Below are 6,880 nucleotides of genomic sequence, written 5' to 3'. Positions count from 1 at the left end.
ATCATAAAAGTTGGTTTCTACCCACATTTACTTGATACAGAAATGTATTTTCAGCTGCACAGTCAATAGAGCTTCAGCTTGCTCTATCTACCACAGTACTTTTCTGTGCAGTTAGTGAACTATGATAATTAACCAGTCTTGAATACTTTAATATTAAAGAATTAAAATCATTATGAGAACAGTTTTGCCTCTTGAATGTTGGGAAGGCTTAAGGATAAGTACTGGTAATGCAGCCAGTAAGGATTCTGTGGAGGAAAAAAAAAAATCTGACATTGCACTTCTAGGTCTTCCATTTTTTTTCTGTGGAGTGTTTTCAGTCTTCCTGCTAGAATTGAATATTTTGTGTGTATTAAGATATTATTCCTGCACCTAGGTCATGGGAGTACTTAGTTTTCCACCTGAAATTTCAGTTGTTAATTACAAAAGCATTTGCTATGCTTGAGAATGCTTCTTTACAGTGGAACTGCATCAAACAGCCTTATTTCATCCTACCTTGCTTATTCTGGGATAAATTTATAGTTATTCAGTGTTGTACCATGAAGTGGATTTTTTTTCATTTAAGACAATCTTAAGACAGAAGGTATTGCTTTTTAGTTTCCCTGAGAAAGCAAATTACTAAAAAAAACTATAAAGACAAAATAGATTCAATTTCTTCTGTGGGTTTCTTTGTCTATATTAAATATGAGCAAAATGTGTACTGCTTTCAGTGATAAATACGAAAATGAGTATTTAAGATACTGTGGTGAGAATTCAGTTCAACTGTCCGTTCTCAGAGGATTTCTTCATTACAGTTTATTTTTTTTCAGAATACTTTATAACACAATAAAATAATTTACATTATTATCTTATTTGAAAAACAATTTTTAAATGTAATATTATTTATCCTATTGTCTTGAAAATATTACTGTGCAGTTTAACTGTTAAGTAAAAGTATGTGGCCACAGAATTATACCAAAGTTCAGACATTATCTTGGTCTGCATAAGGTATACAATACATTTAATATGTGAAATTAACTCAGTTGTTTTATAGATTAATCTTTGTTACAAGCAAAATGCTGAATTGTCTTCCCTTAATGTTCACAAGTATTGTAAACAAAACTCAGAAATTACTTGTGCTAAGAGAGAGCTTGTGGTTTTTATTCTTTTGTTGCATTTTTTTAGGTAATTTATTGTTTTAAATTCTGTGTCCTGCATAGGTGAAATGGGGAAGAATGTGTTGATACTCATGCAAACATTGCTCATAAATCATGCTACAGCTGTCTTGAGCTTAAGAATGAATTGTTAATCACACGAGACTGATACACATCTTTATAATAAGATCATCTTTCTCCTTCTTTATACAGCCTGATAATGACACAGTGTTTAAACTTCATTGAGAATGAGTTAACACTTTATGAACAGCTGAAATTCTTATTTCTCAGATTGTTGTAAGCAAAACCAATCCACTGTATTTAACAAGATTAGATGGGAGAAAAAGCAGAAGGATAATAGAGAAATAAACTTGCTATGTCTACCACGTTTTGCAAACTTGAAATGATCATGAAGTTACAGGTGCATTCCAACAACTCTGTGAAGTATCCCATCCATTTTGACAAAACGTACAGAAACAGGAGATGCAGAAAAATTATGTGGTGTTTCACAGAATCACAGAATTTCTAGGTTGGAAGAGACCTCAAGATCATCGAGTCCAACCTCTAACCTAACACTAACAGTCCCCACTAAACCATATCCCTAAGCTCTACATCTAAACGTCTTTTGAAGACTTCCAGGGATGGTGACTCCACCACCTCCCTGGGCAGCCTGTTCCAATGCCTCACAACCCTTTCAGTAAAGAAGCTCTTCCTAACATCTAACCTAAAACTCCCCTGGCGCAACTTTAGCCCATTCCCCCTCGTCCTGTCACCAGGCACGTGGGAGAACAGGCCAACCCCCACCTCTCTACAGCCTCCTTTACGGTATCTGTAGAGAGCGATAAGGTCGCCCCTGAGCCTCCTCTTCTCCAGGCTGAATAAGCCCAGCTCCTTCAGCCGCTCCTCGTAGGACTTGTTCTCCAGGCCCCTCACCAGCTTCGTCACCCTTCTTTGGACCCGCTCAAGCACCTCGATGTCCTTCTTGTAGTGAGGGGCCCAAAACTGAACACAGTACTTGAGGTGCGGCCTCACCAGAGCCGAGTACAGGGGGACGATCACCTCCCTAGCCCTGCTGGTCACACTGTTTCTGATACAAGCCAGGATGCCGTTGGCCTTCTTGGCCACCTGAGCACACTGCTGGCTCATATTCAGCCGACTGTCCACTATCACTCCCAGGTCCTTCTCCGCCTGGCAGCTCTCCAACCACTCATCTCCCAGCCTGTAGCTCTGCTTGGGATTATTATGCCCCAGGTGCAGGACCCGGCACTTGGCCTTGTTAAACTTCATGCAGTTGACCCCAGCCCATCGGTGCAGCCTATCCAGATCCTCCTGCAGAGCCTTCCTACCCTCGAGCAGATCGACACTCGCACCTAACTTGGTGTCATCTGCAAACTTACTGAGGGTGCACTCAATGCCCTCGTCCAGATCATTGATGAAGATGTTAAAGAGGACCGGCCCCAGCACCGAGCCCTGGGGGACGCCACTAGTGACTGGCCTCCAACTGGATTTGACTCCATTTACCACAACTCTCTGGGCCCGGCTATCCAGCCAGTTTCTAACCCAATGAAGCGTGCGCCAGTCCAAGCCAAGAGCAGCCAGTTTCTTGAGGAGAATGCTGTGGGAGACGGTGTCAAAAGCCTTGCTGAAGTCAAGGTAGACCACATCCACAGCCTTTCCCTCGTCCACCCAGCGCGACACTTTGTCATAGAAGGAGATCAGGTTCGTCAAGCAGGACCTGCCTTCCATAAACCCATGCTGACTGGGCCTGATCGCCTGCTTGCCCTTCAAGTGCCGCATGATGACTCCCAAGAGAATCTGCTCCATGAGCTTTCCTGGTACTGAGGTCAAACTGACAGGCCTGTAGTTCCCCGGGTCAGCCCTCCGGCCCTTCTTGTAGATGGGTGTCACATTCGCTAACCGCCAGTCAGCTGGGACCTCCCCCGATAGCCAGGACTGCTGATAAATGATGGATAGTGGCTTGGCCAGCTCCTCTGCCAGTTCTCTCAGTACCCTTGGGTGGATCCCATCCGGCCCCATCGACTTGGGTGTATCCCATCCGGCCCCATCGACGTTTGTTTATTTATGCTCTTTAATGCTTTTAATATTTCCTGGTCCTTTCTGGGACTTTAGTCTGAAGATTATTTAACAGAGTTGAGAGTGGTGAGAAAATGTTCTTTCAGCAGAATTATTTTCATAACAAAAGGGAAAAATTACTGTATTGCATAACAGAAATTAAAGGTTTTATCTCGTATCTGTCTGCAAACCTTGTTTTGAGTAATCCTGTACTACCATCCTACTGGAAGTAAAATTTTTGTCTTTCTTGATAAAAAATATTTCTGTTAGTCAATCAGTCCATTACAAATCTTGATGCTCTGCCCTGTCATGTGTTGCGTCATGGGTTTATGTTGGCTGGCAGCTTAGACCTCAACAACACTAGCAGTAGGGAAGAGGCTTGGAAGGGTGGCAGCGAGGAAAAAAATGTGAGTTGAGATAATGACAGCTTAATAAGAAATAGAATAGATGGAGGGGGAACTGGTCCAGAAGCAACCACTCACCACATTCTGCAGGCAGACTGATGCCCAGCCACACTGAGCAACGGCTACTTTGGGGAATCACCCCTCTCCCCATCTAGTTTTATTGCTGAGCACAATGTCAAGTGGTAAGGAGTATCCCTCTTGTGTGAGAGGGGGTCAGCTGTCTTTTCAGTCTCCCCTCCTGGCATCTTGCCCACCCGCAGCATGTTTTAAGTTACTTTCAGGGAGAGGAGGGAGTGAGGTGCATGTTGCTGTCCCTCAGCTCAGAGGCCTCTGGCCATACAAATGCTTGTGTGATTCAGGTTGCAGGGACAGGGCCCCAAGACCACTGGTGTGAGGACTAGGGGAGATGCTGCCAGAGCACTCGGGGAGGAAGGGCACAGGGCTGTGCATGAGCACCTGTGCGGCTGCAAGGGGAAGGCTTTCACTGTCATGCAGGCTAAGGCACTGTGGGGGCCCAGAGAGCCATCCTGAACAACCCACTTGGAGGTCACCAATGTTCAAAGTACCCCTGGCCTAAATTAAGTTGACATAACACCAGGCAATCAATTGAGAAGTATTATTGATGGAAGAAGCTACTCTGACAGAAACTGATTAAACCTTGTTTATAATGGAAGCTATATAAGCCCTGTTATTTTTACAAAGGGCTCAGTGGGCTGTAACATATGATGAAGAAAGAGAGAGAGGGAGAGTAAGTTACAAAGGTAGAAGTAAGGGAGAGGTCTGCATCACCACCCTGGGTTCCAGCTGCATCTCTGGTCCAGTTCTTGGGTCAGTGACGGTGGTGGGTGCATGAAATGGGAAAGCCTATTTCTGTGATGGTAGGAGCTCCCCCAGTCATATCTTAGCTGTCAGGACTGTTGGGTAAGCTCTGTGTAGATCTGTGAAGATGTCCTCTCTCACCAGAGAGGTGAGAGGGAAACCACTTGCCATCCTCTGCCTTTGATGTAGGCCAGTCTTCTCTGGTGTTGTCTTCTGTTTGCTGTTTTGGTTGTTTTTAATGTCTACAAACACAGTTCTGCAAATGCTCTCATCAGGGATTTTTATATTTGTACATCCCTTAAGTCTACTGCAAGTGATTTTGTTACCATTTCCTCAATTGTGCTATCCATTTCTGTCTGTGGTTCTCTTTGTACATCTGTCTGCATTGGTTTAAACAGTTAGCTTATATATTTCAAAATTTGAGCAACTTATGTGATAATTTCCTTGGTAAATTGTGCAACACTGCGCCCTGAATGTTTATTAATGGATACTTGTGGTGCTATCATAATTATTGTTACAAGGATTGCCTCTTTCGGGAAAAAAAAAAAAAAAATCATCATAAGACTTCAAGACTTTAACTAAACTACCTAGCTTTAAATCAAACACAGTAGAATCATTATTTTGATAAACTAGAGTAATATGCTGTAAGTTCTAATTTAGAAAAAATATATAGAGAGAGAGAGAGAGAGAGAGAAGTTCAGTCTTCACCAGTCGATTAAGAAGTTTAAAGAGTCTTGCTCTATTTTAAATGATATTCTCCATTCAGAGAGCCAGCGAAGTACCCGCGTTGTTACCAGCATGTCCTTTCCCGACATGTGGCGCAGTAGGAAGTACTTTGCTGCTTTTGGTTACTTTGTGTTTCACAGCAGGCGAGAGAAATTTTCGTAATGTCTAAGGGAAAACTGAACTTCTAAAACAGTAAGTCAGTATCTCCCTGAGCCTCCAAAAATCAAATTATAGCTATGAAGTTTGTGACTGCTGAGCTCCCCTGCTTTTGCCCACCTTATTTTGCGGGGAAATATTACTGTATTTTGCTACCCACACTTCTTAGATTAAAAAAAAAAAAAGGGGGGGTGGGGGGTGGCTTTGTGATTCTGTTAGTATTCAGCTAAAGTTGCAGTTTCACTCTGCGCGGAATTGAAACTCTCATGCTCTTGATGCTCTTGGTTGAGTGACAGTCACTTCCTAATATAAAAAATAAAAGCAAAGTGACAGTAAAGCTATTAAAGTTTCTGAAGTTTGTAGCTATAGACTGCCAGAGAGATTTCCAAAGGCACTGACTACCTGTTGAAAATCATGGGGTTAGGTGACTGCACACTGTGCTTTAGAAAACCTACTTACAATCAAAGTGAGTGGACGTTAAGCACCTCATGCTTAAACTCTGTTCCAGTGTAATAAATCAGAGGCATACTTAGGTGCTTGCAAAAAATTAGCTTTCACAATCCAGCTTGTGTGCTGTCATTCTTTTAGGTACTATTGCACAATTAAGTAAGCACATTTGTTTTATAATAAGATGAATAGCTATAGATTAACTAAAGATAACTTTCTGCTCTGATGACATACAATCTATGAAGTATTCTAGGTGGAATAGCTAATTTATGGTATTGCAATGAATGTTTTCCTCCTCCCAGAAAAGTGTTGAATGGTCTTGTAGAACTCAGCAGGATTTTAGTGAGACATCTGCATTATTTATAAATTTTATATTTTATAAATTGTAAAAAAATCCGGTTACCTGTCAATTGCAAGCTACTCTTATTATTATTACAGTATTTTAGTAATCAAGTACAAAATATGAGAAACACAGTCTTGAACCTATTGTGAATTAATGAGCCCTTTCCTACTCCTTGATTGAAATGGTAATGACACTAAATGTTTTCTTCTGTGTGCTTTCTTGGTTTTGTTTACATGAGTCAGCCACTAAAAGCAGGGGATTTTAAAAGTAGGAGATTTGATTGCAAATTATGTCTCTGTTCTTTCTTCAGGTTCCAGTCTTGCAAAATGAGGTCAGCTCCACAACAGTCAGAGAAATTATGAAAGGATATTCAAAATGTAAACAAAAATATGTATGGAAGAAAGAAATAAAATTAATAAATTAACACTAATAAATATCCTAGCCGTCAAATTATCTTGTACTGTTAAGCATAGCAACTTCTAAATATGAAACTCACAGCACTTTCTACCTCTTTGTATGCTGTTTTCCATGTCCTTGCCACTTTTTTTTTTTTTTTTTCCCCTATTTTCCTTCCCCCTAAATCCCATTCACTGAAGCTGAATTCTTAATGGAAAAAATATCTATTAAGAGATTTGTCTGTTTGTATTGGGCATTCAAAAGATTATTAGTAAAAGGCTCTTTTCTTAGTAAAAGCAGTATTCTTAGTGTAAAAAAAAAAAAAAAAAAAAAAAAAAGCAGTATTCTTAGTAAAAGCAGTAGAAAGGAAGCCCAAATAATCACAG

This window comes from Oxyura jamaicensis, chromosome 1 (assembly GCF_011077185.1).
Source record: "Oxyura jamaicensis isolate SHBP4307 breed ruddy duck chromosome 1, BPBGC_Ojam_1.0, whole genome shotgun sequence".
NCBI lineage: Eukaryota > Metazoa > Chordata > Aves > Anseriformes > Anatidae > Oxyura > Oxyura jamaicensis.
This window is presented reverse-complemented; position numbering follows the sequence as displayed.